Source organism: Nilaparvata lugens, chromosome 9, assembly GCF_014356525.2.
Source record: "Nilaparvata lugens isolate BPH chromosome 9, ASM1435652v1, whole genome shotgun sequence".
Lineage (NCBI taxonomy): Eukaryota > Metazoa > Arthropoda > Insecta > Hemiptera > Delphacidae > Nilaparvata > Nilaparvata lugens.
In genome coordinates, this window is record NC_052512.1 from 32,364,387 (window position 1) to 32,378,950 (window position 14,564).

The following is a 14,564-nucleotide window of genomic DNA, read 5'->3' on the forward strand; positions in this document are numbered from 1 at the left end:
GCATGCCCCACTGCATGCAATTAATAGTTCATACAACAGCTGTTTTTTCATTAAGTTACATTGAGATATTGAATTGTATGCAATTAATAATCCACTCGACAGCTAATTTATGATGAATAATTCTAGTCTGATTTTTACTCCAATATTGAGGTATGAAGGAGACTCCTTTTCCTTTCATATTATCCTTGAAATGCAAAATTTCCAAAAACCTTGAATATACGTCGACGCGTGATTTAAAAAGGAACATACCTGTCAAATTTCATGAAAATCTATTACCGCGTTTCGCCGTAAATGCGAAACATATAAACATAAAGAGAAATGCAAAACCGTCGACTTGAATCTTAGACCTCAATTCTTGGTCAATTAATTGCATGCAATGAATAGTCCACACAACAGCTGACTTTCTACTAAGTTCATTGGATTTATTGGATAGAGTGAAAAATACAGTTGTCGGAAAAGAAGAAACAGGCTATTGCCTGAAACTCCGTCAATTTCCTAATTTTGTCTTTAAGTTATTGTCCAAGTATTATTATGTAGGTTATATCATAGTGAAACAATAGCTTGAATAGATATCCCATGGTATAGGGCGTTTAAGTCGCAACTTTTACTGTTATCTCAAGCTGATAGTTCACGTATTTCTTTCGTGTGAAGCTGTGTGACGCTGGTAGTCTCTCATATTGCGCCGTTCATACACTCTCACCCCAACAAAACAGTAAAAGTCTACAACAATCGATAGTAATCGACTTGAGATAACAGTAAAAGTTGCGACATAAACGCCCTATACCATAAAATATCTACTCACGCTATTGTTTCTCTATGATTATATCCATTTCAATTTATACACTAAATCATTAATCTGAATATACAAAACAAAATAAAACAAACAATTTCAGATTTAGATAGATTAATAATAAAACTTCCGTAAAAACATAAAACAATCTTCAAATTCACGAATAAATTCTATAAAAACACATAGATTCTGAGCTCGAAAATTTCACGTTCACAAAGACAAAAATCTTGTGCACTCACACAACTTTCCTTGCCGTTATAAAAATTGATCAACTGACGCTATTCACGCGCATTTCAAGTCTACTATCCTAAGATCAGAGCCAGCTGGTGACAGGACAATAGCGCTGCAGACACACGAAGTCTGCTATCTCTTCATAGTGAATGATTCAATAGAATCAACAGTAGCCAACAGTTTGCAATTGAATAATCTTATTTTCTCGAATTTCGAGCTTATTTTCAATTTTAGGTGAAAATGTTACTGAACATAAATTGCAGAGATTTTCATGCTGAATCTTCTTCACTCAAACTTTTTCGTTAAAATTGTATCTGAAGCATGATAATTGGGAATCTAAGATCAAACTTTGCATAGATGGGGCGAAGCTCCTGAATCTTTACAGATTACCCATGATAATAGGGCAAGGAAAGTAAAAAGTTACATTGAGATATTAATTCCATGCAATTAATAGTCCACTCGACAGCTGTCTTTACTGACTTACATTGATATATTAATTGCTTGCGTATAAACTATAATCTCCTCCAAAACCGAAACGCATAATAGCTGAATCTTCAGTATCAATTCTTGAATCATCACATCGACTTTCGAATTTCCACATCGACTATCGAATCTTCCATATCGACTCACGAGTTTTGAAATCGACCTTGAATTAATCTCGAGTTGTTTCATAAATGAAGCGAATCCAGTAGAACTCTCAAGGGAATTGAAGAACGGAAATCTCTGAGAGATTGAGTCGCTCTCAACTTACTCTGGAAACCCCCGAGGCGGTCTTAAACAAAGTACTAAGCGCGCGCCGACCCAGATACTTCGTTCAACTTCAACTTAACTTTAAACTTAACTCGGAATCGAGTTTAATCGTTCTCTACTTTAACAGTCTGTCGCTCCACAGCAGACCGGGATTTAAATTCTCTATGTGACTTGAAATAATATCTCAGTTCTGATTCGAGGGATTTCAAAATACGTCATGAAACTCTATAGTGGGGTCCACGTTATAATGACAGTGTTTAATTGGCAATGACATTGCTATCCTTGTCTATCATTTTACAAACCGCATAGCACTATCTCTTTCTCGCTTTGCTCTGTTGCCAGATCGTCTTTTAACAATGCAAAATTTATGATTAATGAACACAATATTTCATCTCAATTATGACAATTCATTATGAAACAATCATAGAATATAATTAGTGAAGAATTGGAAAGTCGCCATAACCTTTATTTGGACAATCTATCTATGAAATAAGGATGAAAAGAAGTTTTGGACTGTAGTCTGTATCTTTGTCCTTAAGTTGATGATAGATAAATAAATAATTTCTTGCTTGATAAAAAATATACTTGATCATTTCAAATGAGATTGAACAGATAATATTACATCAATAAACCTGTATAAGCTACCGTCTATAGAAGGCATCGACAAGACAGAGGATCGGCAACATTGTTTTGTTATCATTATCCACTGTCATTATAACGTGGACCTTACTATAGTCCTAATTGAAGGGATTTCGTTTCATCCACTTTTAAAATACGTCTAGAACACTAACTCTAGAACAAATATCACTCGATAGAAGAACAATGTAATGAATTTCTTCCCTTTTGCAAGAAAATAAAATAAATTCTAGCTTGTGGGCTGAGTTCATTACAATTTACAATAACAATCTCATTCTAAAAAGAGGTCTAAAATGACGATATTCGATTGAGATTGGTGCTGCTATTCTTGTCCATCATTCGACAAATCAGATAGCGCTATCCTTCTTTACCTCTATAGTGAGGTCCACATTATAATGGCAGTGTACGATTGACAATACTGTTGCTGTCCTTTTCTATCATACAACAAAACAGATAGCACTATCTCTCTCTCACTTTGCAATGTTGTCTATTTGCCAGAATATTTTATATTCACTTTTGACAGTGACTGTACAAAACTGATCAAACCATATTCTCAGCCGTTTTTTTTTTCTTCATTCTATCAAAATACTTGAGTAAACAAGTCGTATAATTGATTTAAAATGTATTTTTGAAACAATGAAATAATTTTTAAACATTACCTTATGAGAAACACAAATTAAAATACCTGGAATGACATTTTAAAAGTTGATAACTAACCATCCTACACTTCATCCATGCTTCAGTTAGCCTACCCGTATAGGTTAGACCTACTCGTACCTGTATAAATAATATTGAAAAGTTATTTCAGAATTAATCCATTGAAATAACTTATTTTAAAATAAGATTTCTATTTTTCTATTATTTTCAAAGGAAATTGGAATAGAATACCTACCAAATAACTCAATTTCTGTTGTTTTGAAATTCAGATTGTTGTATCACAGCTTTTTAAATTAGCCGCCATTTCAGGTTTGTATAAAAATAAAAATCTTATCTCAGTCATGAAAGCAAATTATGAAAAAATATATTTTCTTGATCAATTCGACATTGAATTGATTATTTTATTAAGGGAATGATAATTATTATTAGATTAAATTTAATGGGATGAATTGAGTAACAGCTGTGTAGAGTCAGTGGCAAAATGGAGAGAATTGGCAACTTTTTTCTCCTATCTTTTTTAACTGCCACTATAACATCCTCACTAAAGAACTTTGTCAGTAGATTTTTAGTTCGGTTGATTATGGATGAGTGAGTGAGTGAATTTATCATTGCCATTTCGCATTTATATAGATGTTTATATCAATGTTCTGCATTCACGGCGATAGATTTTCAGTACAGCCATTAGTCGTTTACACACCTATATCTCGCCGACACGACAGGACAAGACAGAATTACTCTGATAGACAATATGGGCTGAAAATGCAGTGGTTTATAACAGCGTGACGTCTACTGTTCACAGATCCACAAGTATTTGAATTTGCATCATTCGAAAAGCAATTAGAACATTATCAGTTCACTGCAGCATATTTTTACTCCCCTTGCCCTACTACCATAGGTAAGGAAAGTATTGCTCTCCCAAAAAAAAGGTACCCCAATTTCAAGTTTTCTATACGTTTCAAGGTTTCCTGAGTCCAAAAACATGATTTTTGGGTGTTGGTCTGTGTGTGTGTGTGTGTGTGTGTGTGTGTGTGTGTGTGTGTGTGTGTGTGTGTGTGTGTGTGTGTGTGTGTGTGTGTGTGTGTGTGTGTTGTGTGTGTGTGTGTGTGTGTGTGTGTGTGTATGTCTGTGAACACGATAACTCCATTCCTAATTAACCGATTGACTTGAAATTTTCAACTTGAGATCCTTATACCATGAGGATCCGACAATAAAGAATTCAATAAAATACAATTCAAGATGTCGGAAAAAATGGTGGATAATTACTAAAAAACCATGTTTTTCACGTTTTTCTGAAAAACGGCTTTAACGATTTTCTTCAAACTCATACCATGGATAGCTATACATAAGCCCTATCAACTGGCATGAGTCTCATTTCTGGGAAAATTTCAGGAGCTCCGTAATATTCTCGAGAAAAATGGCGGATAATGACTGAAAAACCATGTTTTTCACGGTTTTCTTGAAAACGGCTCTAACGATTTTTTTCAAATTTATACCATGGATAGCTATTCATAAGCCCTTTCAACTGGCATGAGTCTTATTTCTAGGAAAATTTCAGGAGCTCCGTAATATTCTTGAGAAAAATGACAGATACTAAAAAACCATGTTTTTGAGGATTTTCTCAAAAACGGCTCTAAGGATTCTTTTTCAACTCATACCCTGTATAATTATCTATGAGCTCAATCAACTGGCATGAGTCTTTTTCCTGGAAAACTAATGGGGGGTCCACCCCATCCTTGAGAAATTGACTTTGTAACCTCCTTCTCGTGCATGGTGTAGGTAGAGCAGTTTATAAAAAGAACACAGTCATAGTCAAGATATTTCATTTGTAGAACAGCTGTTTTAACGACTTTTATAGAAATCTTCGAATTTCACAATTTACAGAAAAGGAAAAAGTACTCTGAAAACAATTATAATATACACATATACAGTAGTCTGATCGTAGTTGCAAATATGTTGCCGCAAATCGTCATTATGTTATTCCCCTAAATTATTCTCGTTTGAGAATGAGGCTTGCAGTTCAATGAGCAAGGAAAGTTGTGTGAGTGCTCCACACCAGATTTTTTTAACACCTTCCTCAACTTGATGTCAACCTGACATAATTGGACTAGTTATTAATTTAGTTGCCAATTCCAACCAACTGTTTCGAAGAGGTTGTCTCGCTAGATTATAGTTCTATATGGTATAAATTCATGTCCCATTAATGAAATTTGAACATTGACTCTGGAAAATCTAGAAGGAAAATTGAAATTTGGGCTTCAAGGTGCACGAGATTGATATTTTTACAATCTTTGTACAAGATTTGAAGATCTAGATCATTCTCGTTTTTCCGGTATGCAATCCACAACTTGACTTGTTTTAATGCGAACAAACACAACCCTTCTCTCTTTTACTATATATATTTCATTTATTGCAACATCATTCACTGAATAAAGAATAAAACAATAGCTTCACAGTGTAAGGTTTTCTCTGTCAGCAGTTCAATACAAAAAATCGGTCAACTCTAAATACGGTTTAGAGCAATTTAATCAAACGGAATAATCATTCGGGGAATCAGTCTGTAATTCAATCAGAACAATTGAGTTTCAAGATAATCGATTGCTCTTCAATTAGTTAAGCAATTGATTAATTCTCCGATAGCGTACTATCATCGTGATACAGTAATGAGTTAATTTAATCCTCTTATAAACCATCAATTCTCTCTCTCTCTTTTCTCTCACATACACTTTCTCTCTCTCTTCCTCTCTTTCTCTATTTCTCTCTCACTCACTCTCTCTTCTCTCTGTGATTGGTGTAGAGTTACTGGGTCGGAAATTCTGAGTATTAATTTTGTTACGAATAATGAGTATTTATATGTGGATAGCTTCGACAATTTATCTAGAGTTATTATTGACCGAGCGAAGTGGGGTCTAAGATTAAAGTCGACGGTTTGGCATTTCTCTCAATGTTTAAATGTTTATAAGTTGCGCATATACGGCGGGACGCGGTAATAGATTTTCATGAAATTTGACAGGTATGTTCCTTTTTAAATTGCGCGTCGACTTGTATACAAGGTTTTTGGAAATTTTGCATTTCAAGGATGATATAAAAGGAAAAGGAGCCTACTTCATACGCCAATATTAGAGTGAAAATCAGACTATAGAATTATTCATTGTGAATCAGCTGTCGAGTTGATTATAAATTGCATGCCATGACGCATGCAATTCAGTATCTCAATGTAACTTGGTAAAACATCAGCTGCTGTGTAGACTATAAATTGCATGCCTCATTGAATGCAATTTTTATGCACTATTGATGAACTATAGAATGCGTGCAATAACGCATGCAATTAATAACTAATATAACATAGTATTGTCTCTCGAACTTTCTCTGCTTTGAACTCGGGCTGTCCTGTTGCCAGTATGTCTTGAAGGAGACTAGCTTTTGATGTTAGCATTTTTGATACACCAACCCCAACAGCCATTAGCCGTCTTCACACCGAAATCTCGTCGTCATGTCATATACAGACAGGATTTACTCTGATGAACAGTATAAGAGGAGGCTGTGGTTTATAACTGCGCGAGGTCTACTGTTCACAGAACTACTAGTATCTCCAGCTATAATGGAAAAATATATATAGTGGTGACTTCCTGGGCTGGAGAACTCGCTCAAGAACTGTTGTATTGTAATCTTTGAAGCGCGCAGCTTTTTGTACAGAGCTGATAAACATTATGGAAACAGCCGAATATTTCTCTTACAAGAATGATTTGACAGTGGGTTTCATTGGAAATTCTATTTGAAATTACAATTACTCTTCAAAAATTACGCATTAACATCTTTGGATATGGAATCGAATTCATTTTATTAATTGAGAAGGTGGTCCTGTGATACATGTTTTCGATACAGAGTTCCAAGAGTATATAGCCTACATGGCGAAAACCGCACATTGATATATTAATCCGTATCAGTTTGTTAATGTAAACAGTTTGACGTATCAGTTTGTTGATATTATATATATATATATATATATATATATATATATATATATATATATTATATATATATATATACAGGGTGTCCCAGATAAGGTGTAAACCCCGGGTTTTGTGCAACAAAAAATGTTCAGTAAAATTTTCTCCTATCGACCTTCGTTTGCGAGATATATCGATTTTTCGATATTTTTCAAGTAGGCGTACTTCCAGTCATTAAATCGTCAATATCTCAAGAACCATTAGTCTTAAGTGAATTTTAAGGACATCGAGGATTCTAGCTAGACACCTGTATTTGGTCTCATTCGAAAGATAATCAAAAAAGGAAGTTTTTGCGCTATAAAAATTATTTCGTACCCTGGAAAAAAAATCGAGAAAAATGTGTCTGAAGTTTTCAAAAAACTTCAAAAATCACTCTTTTTCAACTTTGACCGCTAAAAAATACTACTCTATAATCGACTTTGGCATGTTTTATACCTCAAATCAATGTGAAATTTTGTCCTCTTTTCAACAATGTCCTTAAGACCAATGGTTCTTGAGATATTGACGATTTAATGACTGGAAGTACGCCTACTTGAAAAGTATCGAAAAATCTATATATCTCGAAAACGACGGTCGATAGGAGAAAATTTTACTGAACATTTTTTGTTGCAAATTGCATGTAGAATCTATGGTAGCCGGGGTTTATATATATATATATATATTATATATATATATATATATATATATATATATATTATATATATATATATATATATATAAGCGAGTGCCGTTTCTCGCATCCCATCTGCCATTTATTGCGATTATTCCAGATTTCTATTCCTCATACACGTATACACCTGTTTGTTCCACAGTTCGGGCGGTCTACCTCTCCTTCTTTTTCCAGGTGGATCCCAATTCAGTATCTTTTTGGGCCACCTCTCATCTCTCATCCTCTGTGCATGTCCTAACCATACAAGGCGCTTCTTTTCAATCTGCTCTACTGTTGTGTCCAGTTTCCCTATTCTGTTTCTTATCTCCGTATTTTTCACTCGATCCATCCTTGAAACACAACAACTCCGGCGCAAGAAATCCATTTCCACAGCATTTATTCTTTGAGTATCTCGTTTTGTTAATTCCCATGTTTCAGAGCCATAGAGCAATATACTCTGTACAATTGAATGATACATTTTTATTTTTGTGGGATTTGTAATATTTTTGGACCAAAGTATGGAATTTAATGTTTGTGTTGCCTGCCCAGCCTGTCCAATTCTACTTGTGATCTCTCTCTTGGAATTGCTCTCTAATGACACTAGACAGAGTAATTATTTGGATGTTCCCTATGTAAGATTGAGAAAGTTGCAGTGTCAATCTGACGTTCTATCAATGAAAGCTTTCAATAGATTACCGCTGTGTTCCAGGAATCTGAGTATATCTGTTTTCAAAACAAAAGTGAAAAGGATGCTTTTAGAGAACCCACTGTACAGTGTTGGAGAGTTCTTTGATCTCCCTTGTGATATTATAAATAATTTCTTCCAAGCTGACTGATATATTTATATGATTACGAGAATTGTTATGTTATAATTATTGATTGATGTTTATAGGTATGTTGTAACCTGTATTTTTTATATTGAGATGTGACATGGCCAACTGTACTATTTTAAGCATTTATCGGCTAATAAATATATTTCTATTTCTAATGATATTACACTGCCCAGGTATTCATATTCAACACATTGCATCACCTTATGATCTCCAACTTGTAGATCCTTAGCTGTACCTCCTGAAACTAGGTATTTGGTCTTCTTGAACTTCATTTTCATTCCATTTCCTTCATAAGAATCAGCAAGCTTCCTGATCATGTAATGAATATCATGTTCATCACCAGCCATTATTACTTGATCATCAGCGAACAAGAGTGAGTAGATATATTCGTTATTTATTGGTATACTCATGCATTTACATTTTCTTTTCCATTCTTGTAATATATCCTCAAGGTAGATTTTGAACAGGGTTGGAGAGAGGAAACAGCCTTGACGAACGCCCTTATTTGTACCAAATGGTTTTGACACTCTGTTTCCGATTTTTAAAACATTTTCTTGGTCCTTGTAAATTTCTTTGACTTGTAGATTATGTTGTTTATTAAAACCAGCTGGAATCATGTGATAGCTCTCAAATAGCCTCACTGCTCCCAAATAGCCTCCTGATTAACTTCATGTGAACCAAATCATAGAAGACCATTTAAAAAAATGGATCTACTGGAATCAATCAGGATTAAAAATAACCCGGATTTTTGCAACCGGCACTAAGTACCTGATTGAATGATTACAAAAGTTCAACAGCTGAGTCATAATTTTGACACAGTCCCTCACACATGAACTCGCTCACTCACTTCCATCACCAGCAGACAACGGAATAATTATTATCAGATGTTTTTCCAAGGATGAATAATAATTATCCTTTTAATGTCCTTCAGCGAGTTTTCTCAGGGATGAGACCTAGTGCAATCGTATTTTTATATTATAAAAAAAGGGTACTGAGATTTTTCTTTTCTTCATATTTATATTACAAGTAGCCCTATACAGAAAAGAAATTTATATTATGAACCTACTATTTTCTGAATTTCGTGAGAATCGTTAGAGCCGTTTTCGAGATCCGGTGGAATATAGACATAAACATCTAAACATCCAAATATCTAAACATATAAACAGAAGTTGCTCGTTTGATAGTATAGGATATGATTGTATACTATTCAATATTACCTTTCACGTTCAAAAAGTACATAATTCCACTCCTGCTACGGGGAGAAGGATGTTCGTAGGAATGAAAACTTTAGATAATTTGATTATTTAATGGTAATTCTCCAAATTTACATTCACTTAGAACACTGAATCAAAGAAAACAAGCACTCACATTTCAACACATACACACACACATATACAATTATACATACTACTTCACAACAGGGAGAAACTTAGGAGAACTGAGATTAAGGTAATTTATGATTTTAGGTGGTCACGAGTTAATGGGTTGATTTTGGGGAATTTCGGGGCGCGTTTCGAGTTGAAATTTGTCGAGATATCGCGCTACTGAACCAAGACTGTGGGAAAGCGAGTAAAAGCGCATCGCTGCCAACTTAACCACAATTGTTTCCCGGTGGTCGCATGAATTTCCCACGCCGCTAATAAATTTCCCAGACGGTCGGAGCTATATAGTGAGGTCCACGTTATAATGACAGTGGAGGAAGATGGGAGAACAACGTTGCCGAACCTCTGTCTTGTCAATGCCTTCTATAGACGATAACTGACCGATTTATTGATGTGATATTCACAGTTCATTATCGTTCAAAAAATCAATTATATTTCATAAAGCAAGAAATTATATTTTCATTAATGAATTTAAATGATTGAGATAGAGTATTCTGTCAATTAATCATCAATTCTACATTGTGAAAAGACGATCTGGCAACAGAGCAGAACGAGAAAGAGATAGCGCTATCTGCTTTGTTGAATGATAGACAAGGATAGCAATACCGTTGCTAACCAAACACTGCCATCATTATAACGTTGAGCTCACTATATAGAACAGAAGGTTTGGAATTCCGGCGAGCAAATGAAATGCAGCAGCAAATACTTTCACACTGCGTGCTGAAGAAAAGTTGGTTTTCCCAACAAGAAAAAAGGTTTTCCCAACAGGAGAACGTGGTTTTCCAACTAATTCGATTCAATTCAGGTTTCACTAATTTTACGTAAGCTGGTCTGCAAATTTATTTTTCCTCCACCTACTGACAAAAGTACTTACTTTACTCCCCTGAAACATGATACTAAAGTGTCACTTTTTCGCTCTCGGTACTAAAAAACAGAAAAACTCCCTAGGGAGTAAAAGTGACTCCATTTAAATAGCATGGGAAGCATCTCTATTTTAAAAACGTACATTTGGAATAGGTCAGAAGGTCTAAGCTCAGATGAGGAAGCATATAGAGTAGTCATTAAACCAACTAAATTCAATACCTCAACCAGACATTTGATCGATATATAAAATTTTATGTTTGTATGCTGAAATTATTACAAACTTCATATCACTATACTAGAATAAATGTATATATTTTTTTCTTTTATTCCATGTTATTCAAAATATCAGCCAACAAATATTACTTATTAACTTATCAAATTTGAAACGGGAACTTCATCATAGCTGTAGTTTTGGCTGTCATTGTTGTTACAACTTTAGCCGACAGATAGTGCTGTCGTAGGAGAACTGTGATTACAAGCCAGCTGTTTCTGTTTACTTTTTAGATTATGTTGTAACACATTGGTTGGTCACATACATTTTTTAAAATTATTTTATTAGCAGTTTTTATAAAAATGTAGGTGGAGGAAAAATGTTGTGTATATCACGAGTGAAAAATGATTTTTCTCCCTCAGGAAAATTGCTGTCCTCGACTTCGCCTCGGGCTTCAAACTTTTCCCTCAGGGAGAAAAAACAGCACTTTCCACTCTAGATATACAAATAACTATTATTGGTTGTCATGTTCAGGCTTTAATCTTTCTTATTTTTTCGTGGTTTTGTTTCTATTCTTTTTTTCAATCTGTCCTTGATATCATTCACATTTTGTATTTCTAGTTCTTGTGTTGTTTCATACTCATCCTTCTCCTATTACTTTTTTCTTTTCCTTTTCGGAAAATATTGTTTTGTATCTATACAAGTAGTTCTGTGAGAAGTAGACCTCACGCAGTTAAAAACCACAGCCTCCACTGATACTGTCCATCAGAGTGAATAATTATGTCCTGTCCTGACATGTCGGTGTCAGTGTAAAGTTATATATTATAGCATCACAATTAGAAAGGAAAATGAAAGAAAATAATATCTCACTTCATTAAATATTCAAAACGATTTAGTAGAACCAATGAAGTTATAAGAGAACGATATTTGAGTTAGATTCGGAAAAGTTGATGAAGAGATATGAAAAATATGTATAAACAAAGAAAGAAGAAACAATTGAAGGAAGAAAGAGTTAGTAGAGCTCAAAAATAATAATTTAATCATCAATTGAGCAGCATAATTTTTCACAAGAATTTTTTCACCAAAAAGTCTTGGTCTAGCCCATTGCATGGAGCATGTAAATTTTACAATTTGATGAGATCTGGCAAGAATATTATTATTTAGAATTTCATATCATAACATGCACGAATGGATCTTTTGGTTTTTAATTCTTGGACTTTAAATGTTGACCTCCAAGTTCCAGTGGAAAAAGGTATTGGACAAAATGTAATATACTTTTTGAAATAAAGATAACTCAATAACTTACTTATTCTGAATAATCTCCAAATCATTAACGACAGTGCTTGACGGTATATCGATGTGTAAACAACTAATGGCTGTTTGTGTTCTTGTATCGACAATAATTTGTTTTAAACAACTATGCTATCATCAAGAGCTTACCGAGTTGGAAGCAGAGAGAAGTCGGAAGAAAGTAATATACTATTTCGAGTTATCAATTGCATGACTCATCACTTGCAATTAATAGTTCACACGACAGCTGATTTTCCACCAAGTTACATTGAGATATAAATTGCATGCGCCATTGCATGGGATTAATAATCCACCCGACAGCTGATTTATGATGAATAATTTATTCTAAAGTCTCATTTTCACGGTAATATTGGCATTCGAAGAAGACTCTTTCCCTTTTGTATTATCTAAGAATGCAACATTTCAAAAAACTTCATGTATACGTCGACGCAAAATTCAAAAAGGAAGATACCTGTAAAATTACATGAAAATCAATTGCTGCGTTTTGCAGTTAATTTGGAACATAAATATAAACATACAAACATAAAGAGAAATGCAAAACCGTCGACTTGAATCTTGGACCTCACTCCGCTCGGTCAATAAATTGGCGAGATTTGGACAATTTTAGGCCGGTTTCCGAGCTTGGGATTTAGCTTAGTTCTAGTCATAAACGGAGCACGTTTAGTCGCAGTCCACTTCAAATTAAATTTCGAAAAACTAGAAAATTCAACACAAAATGAAAAAGAGAAAAAGTTTGACGTTTCACCTTTTTTGAATTATCTAAAAATGTTTCATTTCCGCAAAGAAAAACGTTTCCAATTATAAAAATCTGGTGTGGTACACTCACACAACTTTCCTTGCTCATTGAACTGTAAGCCCCATTCTTAAACGAGAATAATTCAGGGGAATAACATAATGACGATTGGCGGCAACATATTTGAAACTACGATCAGACTTCTGTATTTATGTGTATATATAATTGTTTTCAGAGTACTTTTTTCTTTGTGTAAATTGTGAAATTCGATTATTTTAATAAAAGTCGTCAAAACAGCTGTTCTACAGATGAAATATCTCGTCTATGTGTTCTTTTTATGAACTGCTCTACCTACCTAGCTCATGCACGAGAAGGAGGTTACAATTTCCATTTCTCAAGGATGGGGTGGACCCCCCATCAATTTCTTAGAAAGGAGACTCATGCCAGTTGATAGAGCTGATAAATAACTATATAGGGTATGAATTTGAAAAAAATCGGTCGTCATTTTTGAGAAAATCGTGAAAAACCTGTTTTTTTAGTAATTATCCGCCATTTTTCTCAAGAATATTACGGAGCTCCAGCAATCTTCCTAGAAATGAGACTTATGTCAGTTGATAGGGCTTATAGCTATCCATGGTATAAATTTGAAGCAAATTGTTACAGCTGTTTTCGAGAAAACCGTGAAAACCCTCGTTTTTTAGTGATTATCCGGCATTTTTCTCAAAAATATTACGAAATCCTGCAATCTTTCCAGAAATGAGACTCATGTCAGTTGATAGGGCTTATAAATAGCTATCCATGGTATAAATTTGAAGAAAATCGTTAGAGCCGTTTTCGAGAAAACCGTGAAAAACATGGTTTTTTAGTAATTATCCGCCATTTTAAATTCAATTTTATTGAATTTCTTATTGTCAAATCCTCATGGTATAAGGACCTTAAGTTTAAAATTCAAGTCAATCGGTTGATTAGGAATGGAGTTATCGTGTTCACAGACATACACACATACACACACACACACACACACACACACACACACACACACACACACACACACACACACAGACCAACACCCAAAAATCATGTTTTTGGACTCAGGGGACCTTGAAACGTATAGAAAACTTGAAATTAGGGTACCTTAATTTTTTTTGGAAAGCAATACTTTCCTTACCTATGGTAATAGGGCAAGGAAAGTAAAAATGGGGAAATAAAGATTATCATTGAAACTGCGACTACGCCCCGTTTCGGAAAGCCAATTTTCTGACTCCAGTTGTTTAAAGTCTGGAATTCAGCTGGATCCCGAGCTCGGAAACCGGCCCTTGTCCATTCTTTGGGAAGAATACTCAAATACTCGGAATATCCTTCCAGAAGCTCTCCACTCGGAAGTGGGACTTTTGGAAGAGGAGAACAAAAAACAGAAAGAATCTATTGTGAAGGGTAGAAATGTAAATGAAGCCAGCAGTGTGACAGACTGCACCAATATATAGCTAGAAAACTACTGATATACATGTAG

The 14,564-nt window shown here is 34.5% G+C and overlaps 1 protein-coding gene across 1 annotated transcript in view; it reads right to left on the reverse strand.

The window, feature by feature from the left end:
* Positions 1-10,089, reverse strand: part of LOC111060958 (limbic system-associated membrane protein) — a gene marked incomplete in the record, with an annotated part of 128,106 nt that extends 118,017 nt beyond the window's left edge. Inside the window, 1 exon segment of the mRNA XM_039435249.1 lies at positions 9,771-10,089.
* Between the last annotated feature and the right edge of the window lie 4,475 nt (positions 10,090-14,564).